The sequence below is a fragment of the Globicephala melas genome, chromosome 9, assembly GCF_963455315.2.
Source record: "Globicephala melas chromosome 9, mGloMel1.2, whole genome shotgun sequence".
Lineage (NCBI taxonomy): Eukaryota > Metazoa > Chordata > Mammalia > Artiodactyla > Delphinidae > Globicephala > Globicephala melas.
The window spans coordinates 77,606,895-77,621,242 of NC_083322.1; the positions used below are offsets into that span (position 1 = coordinate 77,606,895).

Consider the following 14,348-nt stretch of genomic DNA (forward strand, 5'->3'; position numbering starts at 1 on the left):
TCCCCCTGCCCCTGACTTTTTTCACCCAATGCACAGATACTTCTCTAGCCCTCCAGTGTGGGCCTACTGTCATTCTAATCCCCTTGCCCACAGATTACTTCCACTGTTTGATCACCACCTTGTCCCTGTACCTCTGCTAACCAGTTATTGCTCTTGAAACCTCTTATTAAATGCTCTCACTATTGTGCGGTTTCAGAATATTCCATGTTGGTCCCGTTTATAAGGAGTGAAGGGAAACACAGTGACCTGATTTGCTCTCCATCCACTAGAGGATGTGGAAATTGGCCCAGTGACAGTCTCTTGTAGGGCAGTCTCATTCCCAGGGACTAGACTTTTTCTAGATTCTATACCAGTGCTGAACTTGGTGCCCTCAACCAGCTACAAAGAGGTCCCTGGATTTTTGCTCCCTACATGTTGGGCTTCAGGGGACCTTGCAGGAACCTGCAGTACAGCACTTATGGAATCAAGTTCCATAAGTGAGGCATCTCTCAAGGAGGAAGTTTCAGAAGAGCCCAGAGATAAATGGGTAGCTCCTGCATCTAGATATAAGCAATCTAATACACGAAGAACACCTTTGTCCCATGCTGCCTCACCTTCTCGGCAGTTCTCTGCAATATAACTAGTGACAGCAGAAAGTATGTTAATCAGTGATATTTTCCAGAAATTGAACTTAAAGGTCACTTCAGCTTCTGAGCAAGTGGAAGTGAAACTGAATAATGTTCTAGTTATTTTATGGGAAAATACTTTTCTAATGCCATTCTTGGTATTGTTTCAGATTAGTCTGTTCCCGTAATCGCCACTTTTGCTTACGAATGTTCATCAATATACTTTATATGAATAATAATTTATAAATTGTTTTATATATCTTAAATTAATTATGTATGTTATATATATCATAGTTATAACAATATGTAAGACCCTATGTCTATTTCACAGAAAGTGAAATGTTTCAGAGATAGGATAAATAAGTTTACTTGAAATAATGTCTAAATATTTTCTAAATAATTATAAAGCCTCTCACAGTACTCATCCCAGGAATATTAAATATTTTCCTGTGGTTGCAAATAGATTGATGTAAATGGATGTAAAATGTTTCATCTCTACCTGTCTATATAGATAGATAGATATATCTTTAGTATGTGGCGTTTTCTATTCCATGGGTTCTTAAGGATGATTTTATTAGAGCAAATTAAGAGAAGGAACAATTTTAAAAACTAGAACCCAGAGTCAATTTAGTTTGTTTGTTTTGCTTTTGTCAATTCACTCTTACTCCTGTCCGTTTTTTATTTCTGTCGTGAGTATTTATAAACCTCCTGGCTCGTCTCTTGATGAGATTTTAAGTAAGGGAGATTATTTATATTACTTTTCTAAATACGTATTTTGCTGGGGCAGGGGAGTCTTTTTTTCAAATGATTACTTTTAAGTGTCATTTATGGGGACCAGCCAGGCTAATAGTAGTTTTCTGGGTAGATCCAAGGTCATTAAAAAAGTGTGACCCGGGCCAAGGTAGCACCTCCTGTTCCAGGTCTGTAGCTCAGGACTGAAGACAGGGAAGGTGGAACAGTCCTGAGGTTCTCGGGCATGTTCTTCTTTGGGGGCCCCTATAATTCCTGGGTTGTATCTGATGGCTCGCTCCTTCTCTAGCTCCGTCACTGGTTCCCCTTTCTCTTCCTCCCACTAATTGCAGTTTGCCGACAGTTCTGTTCTTGTCTCTCTACAGACTTTCCTCCCTGGTCCATTCACTGTCCTCATTTTCGTTATTATTTAAATGAGAAAGACACATAAATTATTAATCCTGACCTCTCTCATGGTCTTGATCCCTCTGCCAGTGCTTTTTCCAGTAAACCCCAGTCTAAGGCAATTGATCATCCACTTAACAAGCAGTTTAAATTCTTACTATGATCTCATCATGTAGTTTCTTCTATTATGGCTGTGATTTTGTACACACAAGTGTTTACACTATCTCGTGGTGGAAAGAGAGCACACTTTAGAGTCACAATTTATTATTTGGGAAAATTCGTTGTTATTTAACTCTACCAGCTTTGGTATACTCATATATTGAAGTGGGGTAAATGACAGCGCTGTATTCAAAACACATGTGAGTATTAAATGAGAAAATGTAAATAAAGAATCTCTCCCAGTGCCTGACACCCTTGTTATTTAATAAATCAACACTAATAGTTTTATTTCTTCTCACCAATATTCATTAAGCGTGTTTTACTGTTTACAAAGGCCTTGAAATGCCAGGATACAGACTTTGGATTTTATTCTGCAGGCAACTGGGAGCCACTAAAAGTTTTTGAACCATGAAATAACCCAAGAATTAATATTTTAGGAAGATGAACCTAGGAATAATTTTCAAGGAGACCAGCTAAGAGACTCTTTATAGATAAAATAAGGTCTGGACTAACACGCCGGTGATGAGAATAGAAAATAAGGGTACTAGAGAAATACAAGGCTATCGTATCAGACTTTTACTGTTTGTTATTTATGTATTTCACGATTTTGCCCTGTATAGTCAAAGCATTATTATTATGATGGGAACTTTGCTTTCAGCCTGACTCAGAACTGTTTTATATTCCTCTCAGAGCATAGATGTGTTAACGTTAAAACTTTCTCATTGATGTTATGCTTTTTGAAACCAATGTATATTGTTTCCAGAATTCACAATATCTTCCCACGTATAAGGTCTGAGGTCACACTTGATCTCAGCAGGATATAACATATCTCATGAATTTTTTCCTGCTAAAGGAAGTTTTAAATATTTCAGGTTGCGAAAATAATCTTTAGATACAGAGGATGGAGAGTTTGTGTAGACAGCAACTTTCAGGGAGATATCACGGAACTGGAAATATAAGCCAATGACTATCTTAACTAAATATTTAGTTTGTGAAATAAAATAGTGAGTCCTTATTTTGTTGTCATGTACATTTAACATTTAGCATCCGGTATTTCTCATGCTGTTCATTCTTTTGTCTTTTTTTTTTTTTTAATCTTTTGGTATCCTGTCTATTTTTCAAAAGCTAATACAAATCTCACATTCTTCATCAGAATAACAATTCATGAAACATAAATCAGTTCGGTAACTTATTTTCCCTGTCACACGTACTCACATTTTATAATAAACTATTTTAATTTAAAATACATTTTATACCTCTAGCAAACCATCCACTCCTAGGGTGGAGATGTATGTCCACATCTGGTTCATTCTCCTTGACACCTAGCATAGCAATCCGTCTTTGTTGATTTGTAATTACAAGTGAAAAAAAAAAAGAAAAAATCAAAGTAGACCTGTGAGAGTCAAAAATAAGATCCTGAGTCAGATGTAGCATCAGCAAACTATTATTTTGTTTAAATAAATAATGAAATAGATACTTCAGCTATTCTTTTTAATTTTAGAAAGCATCTGAAAATCACAGAATGATTATTCTTCTCTTAATCAAAGACATCTAAAATAAGTCTCGTGGATAGTAGTTATTTAATTAAAAAAGATATGTTAGGTAGTAGTTGAACCTTGTGTACCATTTAGTCAATAAGCTATGGAAATGGTTTAAGTACTCTATTTTGCCTCCTTACTATCAGTTTATTTTGGCTTTAGATTACCTGCATTTGAAAGACTGTTAAGAACAAAAATTACTATGTGAAAGTAGCAGACAACCTGTTAGTTTAGGAAATAGTACTCCTAAAGTTCAGTTTTACATTCTAACAAGTATATTGAATTTGTGCATATCCAATACGGAATTTTGGAATTTCTGCAACATGGGTGTATTTTGTTAAAACGTATTTAAGAGAAATAGTACCTGAGGGCTTTTGTTTGTTTGTGTGTTTGTTTGTTTTAATTCCAGCCTGGGGAATAGAGGGTAAACCTGATAAATTGTCAGTCTCAGGATACCTATTTTGAAATGCCTGTAATTAAAAAAGTGATAAATAGTAAAATAATTTTTTGTCTCATAGACTTGTGATATTTCAGAATAAAAAAAACCAACTTGAGAGAATGTCTAGTCCAGCTGCTTAATTTTACAGAGAGGACTGAGGATGAAGTAATGTGAATTCTTCCTTCCCTCCCTCTCTCCCTTACTTCCTTCCTTAAACATGAAAGAACAACTTCTGTATTCAAAATTGGTGCTGAATGTTTGGAGAGGAATGGCCCCAGGCTTGAGTAATTCATGATCCACATCTATAAGACACTGGTTGTAGTGTGTTCAGAGGCACACAACTGAGTCATCACAAAGCTGAGTTTATAGCTGACGTCTCTTCACTCCTAGAGGGGCAGACATCCTACATTTTACAGATGTCGACAGATGATTTAGAAAATAAATTTAATGCGTTCTGCGAGAATTGTCGACACTTAGATCCAGGCAGGGTGATGACTGCTAGTCACATAATCATGACCATTTCTGAAAGCATATATTAATTTTCTTATCTGATAATCAAAAGCTCTGTTCTGATCACCAGTGCTATGGAGCTGCACTTGACCTGATCTCGATCTACTTTCATTATTTAAAAAAGAAAAGGGTACATTTATCAAAGTATACCTTATATTAGCACTATAGAATTTTTAATCTATATATTCATGTATACACACTCTTATATATACATATATATGCATATATCTGAAGGGGAACAAATATGTCACCCTCTGAAACTGCCTCTTTGGCATAAGGCTTATCTTGCCCTGGTTCTTTTTAAGAGACAACAGGTGTAAGAGAAGCTCTGAAAATCTAATAGAAGTTACCCTTTTGTAAGAGAAATTTACATTTATAAAGGAAATATCCATTTGTAAGGGTGTCTTCCACTCCATACCAGGAAGAGAAGGATAACCGAATCTTAAACTCTTTTTGCTGGAGAAGGCCACAGACTTAGATCTGCATAACAACCACGCCCTTGTTTGTTAAGGACTGGTGTCCAACTGCACATACCGCCCCCCCCACCAAAATGCTAAGTAATAGGTAGATTACACTGGCAGAGATGGGTCTTTTCCACATTTTTAAAATATGAAACTCTGGTACAAAATTCTGTCAAGCCATTCAACTGTAGTGTAGACTTTAATCCAAAATAAATGTTCTTATCAAAAGTATTCATGTTAATAGTATCCTCTGCAGTTACTGGTTTGTTGTTTATAGTTCTTTGTCTGTAGGAGGTAGCCTTATGTAAAATGTTGCCACTTTCCAATCATCATTTGGGTGTGAACGAAGGAAAAGAGATAACATTTTTACACAATATCATGCTTTCTGGATGTGGTCACCTTTAATAATAGAAACCAAAAGAAACATTTCCCAAAGTTCTACCAGGAAGCAGATGTGCAGTCTTATTTTTCTCTTAATCATGTATTTATTTATTGCATTACATCTTTCAGTTGTGGATATTTTCCTGTAGAGGGAAATTCCATCCTTCCTGGAATAATAATTCCCCAAATTTTGTATGTATTTTTTTCAACTGATGAGTTGACATGAAAATACAGTCTCCCTTCTTAAATGTATCGGTCTTTTGATCATATCTCTATATAGGGAGAGCTTGAGTGCTTATAACTCTTCCTGAGGATATTTCTGTGGTATCAAAAAAAAAAAAATTCAGGGAATTTTAGGGGAAAGTAATCATATTTCTACTAAAATTCAAACAAATGGATCTCCAACAATAGAAGCAGTTTCATGGAAAATTTTAGTAACATCTAAAGGTGAAAATTTATAGTAACTCAACCTCCTATCCTTCTAGCTTTTTCATTTCTTTTCTTCACTCCTGCTGAAATGATTTGTCTCCATCAGAACATCCCAGCCTTGGCTGTCCTCCATCTTTCCAGAATCTCTTGGTTTCACTTATCTATGTATCCAGCCTAGATCTCCAGATCAGGCATTTCAAACAAAACTTTTCAGCCTACTGTAACATCTCATATGCTGATGTAGTTGACGTAGTTTCCTACATAATGATGCATATACTTGTCTGAGCTCTTCGATCTTCACATGGGTTTCTATTCGTCTGGGTCTAATGAATTACCTGCTGGTTCACTAGCCCATCCTTACTGGTGGATATTACTCTGGACCAAATAATTTGTGTTGATCTCAGAACAATCTTCAGACAACTTTTGACAAATTTGATAATTTATACTCACCTTCGCAACACCTATACACCATCATTCAGACTATGGTATGATCACTTGTTTTGGCCACAGTCTGTTACATGTTACACCCTCCTGTACAAAACCTCCAACTCATGTTTCTTTTTATCTTCCTGGCCTTCAAACATAAAATGTGTAAAATAAAACAGGATTTTATTTTCTTAACCTCTTCATTTCTTTTGTCATGATTCAACTAGTAATCTGAATTTAATTAACAATCATCCCTAATGCAATGTAGAGCATGTGTTTTGGGCTTAGTCTACCTGGGCTCCCATCCTGACTGTGTCACTTATTGAATTGTAGCTTTGGACATTTTTATCTTTTCTGTTTTAGTTTCCAGAACTGTAAAATGGAGTAATAAGAATATTTAACAGGTTAATGTGGGGATTAAATAAATCAATGAGTTCTCAACTTAGAATAGTGTCTGTTCTTTAGTTATCCCTGCATAAATGTTAGCTGCTGTTATTTTCACTTTCCTTTGCTCTTTATTCCCAGTTAGTTCAGCAAGTTTTCTTAAAATTACCCTTCTTTTTTTTTTTTTTTTTTTTGCGGTACGCGGGTCTCTCACTGTTGTGGCCTCTCCCGCTGCGGAGCACAGGCTCCGGACGCGCAGGCCCAGCGGCCATGGCTCACGGGCCCAGCCGCTCCGCAGCACGTGGGATCCTCCCGGACGGGGGCACGAACTCGTGTCCCCTGCATCAGCAGGCGGACTCTCAACCACTGTGCCACCAGGGAGGCCCTCCCTTCTTTTTATTCTCACTGCCTACACCATGATTCAAACCTTCATGGTCTTTTGCCTGTATTATTTTAATAGTCTCCTAATTCATATTCCTGTTCTCATTTAATCATAAGCTCTAACTAACTTAGAATGTTGCATTCTGAAACCTTTATCTTGGTTAGGAACACTGTACTTGGCAAGATAAAGGTTTTATAGAAAAACACATAATCTAAGCAAAATTAAAAATGGCATTAAGTATCATGAGTATGTATATACATGTGTGTGTATGTGTAAGAAACTTTGTACTAAATAAAAGTGAAAGCAACCTCATTCTAACCAAATTAGATACTCATGGTTATTAAACCTCCTTGTATTGCTAATCATCTTGTTGGCACCTTCCTTGTTGATTAAAAAACTACTGAAGCATGTGATATGCTTGTGTATATATTTATATAATTTTCTGTTAGGGAGACCATATACCTTTTAAAATTTGTGAAGCAGTTTGCATTTTCCCTTGATTTATATATCTATTTTCTCTACCATATCTTCTCTTCATAAAGTGGGACTCCTTATAGCACACTTATTCCTGTTTTATATGAGAGAAATCAGGAATAGTTGATGCTCTTTTGTTTAAAGGGAATGACCAGAACTGGACTTAAATGTGAATTTTAAAAAATTGTTGTACATATGCATCAAGTTACTGAAAAATCACAAGTAATGAAACCATTGTGGGTAAGGCGCGACATCATCAGCTGTACTCTAATGCCACTATTGTCATCCATTCCCTGTCCAGAGTGATGGCAGAATCCAGTTTAAGTGCTTTAAATTGGTATGACCTGGGTTTAATCTAAATTTGCAGCTTAGATCACACTTATTTTACCCACACGAAATTATAACATCACCTCTTTTCTCATACCATATCTTATGTTTATTGAAATATTACCCACTCTCAAATTCCAGCTTAAATGCTATCCCGACTAGGAAATTTCCACTCCATTCCCCTCCCATCTCAGTCAAGAAATAATTTTTAACAATTTAGTTCATATTTTATACCTCTTTTATAGCACTTACAATCTGTCTAAATTATAGCTGTTTGTATACATTTTTTTTTTAAGTACACCACTGTTATCCCCTTTAGTAAAGGACCACTTTTTTTTTTTTTTTTTTTTTTTTTTTTTTTTTTTTTTGCGGTACGCGGGCCTCTCACTGTTGTGGCCTTTCCCGTTGCGGAGCACAGGCTCCGGATGCGCAGGCTCAGCAGCCATGGCTCACGGGCCCAGCCGCTCCGCGGCATGTGGGATCTTCCTGGACTGGGGCATGAACCCGTGTCCCCTGCATCGGCAGGCGGACTCTCAACCACTGCGCCACCAGGGAAGCCCCAAGGACCACATTTTGTTGACCAACTACAAACAGAGTACAGTGGAGTTGAATCTTATACAGGTTCTAAGTTCAATATTTAAAGTTAAAATTTCATCTTTTCAATATTATCCTGAAAAGTCACTAAAGTAATACATAAAATGTATTAGAAAGCATGTGTGTGCCAGGCTAGGAGCTGACATTCAGTCTCTCAAAAATACATAACACTGAAAGTTTTCCTTCTACATTGAATCAAGTCACTGACTTTTTACTTCAGCACAGATGAAGTAATTGACTTGTATTTAGAGGCTGTGTTGTATGAAAAAAAATCCATGCCTCTTTAAACATGAAAATCAAATACAGCTTGAGGAGATGTTTAGACTATGAGAAGCAAGAATGACTAAAGGGATTTCTTTTTTTTTCCCCTCAAGATTATTTTTAAAAAGCCAAGTGGTCTAAAAATTCTTTCTGTCTTCTTGGTTTTCATGAAATTTGGTTGCTTACTTTCAAAAGGGTTTGGATAGGTAAGTAGGTAGGTAGATAGTTCGACAGATAGATGGATAGAGAAGTAGAGGTTTGGGTAAACATATACTAACTTTGAGGACTATATCAAATTTTAAAACTTCTGTGCATCAGAACAAACAACAGAGTGAAAAGGCAACCTATGACATAGAAGAAATAATTGCAAATCATATATCTGAAAAGGGTTAATATCCAGAATATATAAAGGACTCCTACAACTCAATAACATCAACAACAACAAAAAACTGATTGAAAAATGAGCAAAGGATTAAATCGATATTTATTCAAAGAACATTTAGAAATAGCCAATAAGCATATGAAAAGATGCTCAATATCACTAATCATTAGAGAAATGCAAATCAAAACCACCATGAGTTATCACTTCACATCTATTAAGATGGCTACTGTCCAAACAACAGAAAATAACAAGGGTTGGTGAGGATATGGAGAAATTGGAATCCTTGTGCACTGTTAGTGGGAATGTAAAATGATCTACCCGCTTAGGAAAACAGTCCAGAGTTTCCATTAAAAAATTGAAAATATAATTACCACATGATCCAGCAATGCCACTTCTGGGTATATATCCCAAAGACCTGAAAGCAGGGTATCAAAGAAATATTTGCACACCCAAATTTATTGTGGCATTATTCATAATAGCCACGAGGTGGAAACAACTGAAATGTACATCAGTGGATAAATGGACAAACAAAATATGGTGTGTATATACAGTGGAAAGTGATTCACCCTTAAAAAAGAAGGAAATCCTGTCACATGCCACAACATGGATAAACTTTGAAGACATTATGTTAAGTGAAATAATCCAGTCACAAAAAACACATGGTGTATGATTGCAATTCTATGAGGTGTTTAAGTAGCCAAACTTATAGAAATAAGAAATTAGAATGGTGGTTTCAGGGACTGAGGGGAGGGAGAAATGGGGGATTATTCAATGAGTGTAGAGTTTCAGTTTTGTAAGATGAAAAAGTTCTGGAGATCTGTTGCACGACAATGTGAATATACACAACAATACTAAGTTGCACACTTAAAAATGGTTAAGATGATAAATTTCATGTTACATGGGTTTTTGTTTACCAAAATTAAAAATGATTTAAGAACACTAGTTGAGGGCTTCCCTGGTGGTGCAGTGGTTAAGAATCCGCCTGCCGTTTCAGGGGACATGGGTTTGAGCCCTGATCTGGGAAGATCCCACATGCCGCGGAGCAACTAAGCCCGTGCACCACAACTGCGCTCTAGGGCCCGCGCACCACAACTACTGAGGCCATGTGTGTGCCACAACTGCTGAAGCCCGCGCACCTAGAGCCCGTGCTCCGCAACAAGAGAAGCCACAGCAGTGAGAAGCATGAGCACCGCAACGAAGAGTAGCCCCCGTTCACTGCAACTAGAGAAAGCCCGTGTGCAGCAATGAAGACCCAACACAGCCAAAAATAAATAAATTAAATAAATTAAAAAAAAGAAGAATACTAGTTTAAATAACTAGTTTAAATCTAGGATGCGTGGCATTATACAATGTAGTTGCTCAGTTCAAATTATTATTCAAGAAAGGCTTTGCAATAGAAACATTGTTAAAAGAGCAAACTTCTACTCAGAGAGACCTTCGTTCAAATCCATGCTTTGATACTGACTATATGACGTGAAACACTAGTTTAACTTCTCTGAGCATCAGTTTCATCACAAGCTAATTTGGATTAAAAATATCTACCTGCAGCAGCTTGAAATGAAAATCATTGAGTTTAGTGCATAGTAAGCATTCAAAAAAGGTTGTTTATTATCATTATTATTGATGGTTCCATTTAAAAAAGGTTTATAACTTACAGTGCAAGGTCAAGCCTTCTTTGTTAGAACAGGCATCTGTGACTTTACTCATTTCAATTTATATTTGGAAGATAGGCAGGACTTACTTTTTTTTTCCGACTGTTTTTGAAAGGGCATTCAGACATGAAATGCTTGATTATTTACTTGAATCAGGATTGAAACACTTGGCTAGTTGAAGGCAATTCTGGGAATTAGAAAAAGGGCCCCTCTCTGAATGACTGAAGCTGGGTTTCTGAATTGGGTCTTTCAAAAATAATAGGGTTCTTTGCCCATTTTCCATGAATTTACATTTTTCATAGAACATTACTTTGGATCAGATAAAATTTAAGTAACATCTCTCATTTTTTTCATTACTTTATTAATCGTTCTCACTCTCCTTACATCCTTTCTGTTGGACACTGGACTCTTTCTCTCCTTATTTATTTTCCTATCATGTGTACTCTCTTTATATAGCCTTTGTTTTTTTCAGATTCCAGTTCTTATTTTTCAAGTGTGACAAATATACTGTCATGAATTTTTAGAAATTTAGCTTTATTTTACTCTTCACTTTCTCACAAGCACTATGTTCTTTGCTTTGCAAGAATTTTCTTACTAAATTATGATTCTGTTGTGTGGTGAGTGATATTATTTTGTACCTTACACAGATGAGGAAACTGAGGCACAGAGAGATTACATCACTTGCCCAAGTTCCTGCCTACTAAGTGTGAAGAATGGGATGTGGACCCAGGAGGTTTGATTCCAAGGCTCAGGCTCTCCAGTGCTACACAAATATTACCTCATTTTCTTGAAGAGGCACTTTCAAAGACTCCCTTTTTTTCCCTTTCCTTTACTCTCTCTATGTTTTATATTCCTACTCATTTCTTTTAGGAATTTCCCCCTTCCCTTCAAAATGTAGATTAACATTTTAGAATATACTGCTTTCCCTCTCCTGTTCTGCCTTTCTTACCGCATCTTTGTCCTTGCAGGTCACTAGCTCACTGCTGGGGATGTCCTTGGCCTCTGAACCTTTGCCTTGTGACATTCATTTGCTGACTCAGTTCCTTTACTTCTGTCTTCCAAGGAGTCTGAGCATTTTAAATGTTACTTTCCTCTCAGTCAGTTCCAAGATGATGTTTGCCTCTGCTAAGTGTATTTCCTTTAAGCTACTGGGACCTTCTGTTCTGCAGATTGCTTTTTGGTGCATTTGGAATGAAGTTGCCAGGTTTCTTTTTGTGCATATGCTCGCTTTTCACTTCCTGGAAACTTGACAGAGTTTCCACTCTTTTTCTACATTGTTCTCTCTTCACTCCGCTAGTATACCTCTGCCATATTGTTTTCTCTCCACCCCAGTTCCCTTCAGAATCCCTTGTCCTGAATGCTTCAATCTACCAGAAACTTCCACTGTCTTTTTTATTGTGGCAACAAGAGTTGTATTTTAATTAACTACAGTATGTCAGTCTGTGAAAACAAATGGCTATACATTCTGGAAACTTCAGCAAACTAAGTTTTGTTATTATTTTTTTACCTGATCTACTCCATCTGCTTCTTTCATTTCTCTTATAAGAACTGTGCTTTAATGATTCCCAAGAAACTCATAATGAGGATGTGGCTTTACACAGTAATCACTGTATGTGAACTATGAGTGCTTATTGGTGCTGTGATTGAGGACTCAAATCATGTAAGAAATCCAGGGCAGTGGAAAGATCACCGGGCATGCAGTCAGAAGATGCCAGTCCTTGCTGTTAGTGGTTCTTAATGTCAACTTTATTTTAGCTTCTACAGTATCTCCTCTTATTCTCAGCTTTGTTATTTGTAAAATGGAGGATTAATAATACCTAATTCCAAAGGTGAGGTTCAAATGCGACAAAAAGCACACGTGTTTTACAGTTTGGAAATAGCTATACAACAGGTACAGATTATTATTAGATCGACTCTCAAAGCACAGAGATGAAAGTTTGTCAAGCACATAAAAATTTAAATGAAAACGAGTGGCAAATATGACCAGAACTGTATAAGAATTTCATTTATTTAGTTTTCTATCGAGGGTCAGGAGTTTTCTTAAAATTTTGAAATCTGCACTTTGGGTTTTATTTAATGGAAGAAAACTTCAGCATAGCCCTATAAATATTTGAGTGTGTGAGGGTGATGGTGACATGTTTTGCTGACCCAAATATCGTTATCCAAAAATGATACTATGTGGGTCGTTCACAGTTTCTTCATATGATAGGGTAGCTATTCCAGTATGATTCGTAGGGAAAACACAGATGGCCTACAAAGACATGCAGCAGCATGTGTTATTATGGATGAAGTTCCACCTGGGAATCCTTTGCTTCCTTCTGTGAGGAGTCATGTCACTCCCACAGGAATGGTGATTTCAAGGTTTTATGTCTCCCCACATGTCTAATTATATAAGTGATTCATTTACATTTTAATCTTTAAAAATACCATATTGCAAGTGAACACATAGAATCACTGGAAGCCATACTAAAAGGATCTATTATCCCATTTTATTCCCTTCTGAAAACTGCTGAATTACTATACCATTTCAAGCCATTAATTAATGAAGACCTTTGTATGAACAAAATATGGAGAATAAAGCTAAATTTTTCAGTTCTTTTGAAAATTGAGCTTGAACTGTTAACATGATTCCAATTTTTTTTATTCTGTTGATTGCTTTGTCCTCTAGAATCGTGGTAACCATCTGAGTGGTCAAGTTGCTTGTATCTTATGCATACAGACTGATATCAGCTGTTTCCTGGGACGTGCCTCGCTCCATACCAGGTGAACAGATTTTTCACTTGTATCTTTATACTTCCCTTCCTAATTCTAGGGTTGCCTTCTTTTCTGCCTTATTGCAATTATTCTCTATAAACCTCTCCCCTTGGTACCAGGTTAAATAATAATGTTTCTCCTCTAGATTATTTATGTCCTTTGCCTGTTTGTAGATAGCTACTTTGCCCATCCACTTGTCACCTTGCCAAGATGTGCTCATTTAGCGCTTTAATCTTTTACCATCAGTCATTCTTCTCTGCATCTTAATCACTGTTCCATCGTGTCCCTGAACTCCTTCCAGCTTCTCTGCACCTTTTGGGTAATGAGGTGCCTGAATCTGAGCACCAGGTCCGGTCCCATCAGTCCTGTCTAGGAGGGTCCCATTGCCTCCAGGCTGCTGTGATGCCTTCTTGTTCCCTGAGGTGCTCATTAGAGAGGTGATGCCTGTCTCTACAGGCAGAGTCAAGCATGGCTTCATCGCCCCCGTTCTCCTATAGCTCCCTTCTGGCTAATCCTTTTTCCAGAGTGACAATTCCAATTTCTCTCCTCCCCCCTCATTTTCTGGCTCTCTAGCTCTTGCTGTAAGTTTGTCCCTGTTGCTCTTTACTGCTTTTATTTTACTTATCCTGCCTGACTCATGATCTAATTCATCGGTTTTTCTCCCCATTTCTGTCTTTTTCTTGATCTAATGCAACATCTTCCCAGTTCCACCATTTTCTACTTGGTGCTGATAACAATCTCTGCCACTCTGATTGTACATGCATCTATCTCTTAACCAGATCGACTTCTTTCACTCCTCCATGGGAAAGATACGCTTATTCCCCTATGTTTATCTAATATCTTACCTTGTCATTTTTTTAACGAAAGAATAAGTAGTTTGACATTATTCTGTTAGGCTTGAAAATTTAGTTTTATCACAGTTCCTCAGAGAAATGAGCTGTACATTATGTTTAATACTACTGTTTGCAACTTAATAAAATGACATTTAGTTCAGTTTTTAATCCATAAATTATATATTTTGGGGAAAGATATGATAGGTATAATGTCTCTGAAGTA

The 14,348-nt window shown here is 36.8% G+C and overlaps 1 protein-coding gene across 3 annotated transcripts in view; it reads left to right on the top strand.

The window, feature by feature from the left end:
• SEMA3D (semaphorin 3D) overlaps positions 1 to 14,348 on the top strand; it is a 208,216-nt gene that overhangs the window by 14,562 nt on the left and 179,306 nt on the right. For 2 of the 3 annotated variants that reach the window (XM_030856996.2, XM_030856997.2), the window contains exon 2: positions 13,207 to 13,301. The exons of the other annotated variant lie outside the window; for it this stretch is intronic. The gene's annotated coding sequence lies outside the window, so the exon portion shown is untranslated. The remainder of the gene's footprint in view (positions 1 to 13,206; positions 13,302 to 14,348) is intronic. 3 annotated transcript variants of the gene reach the window in all.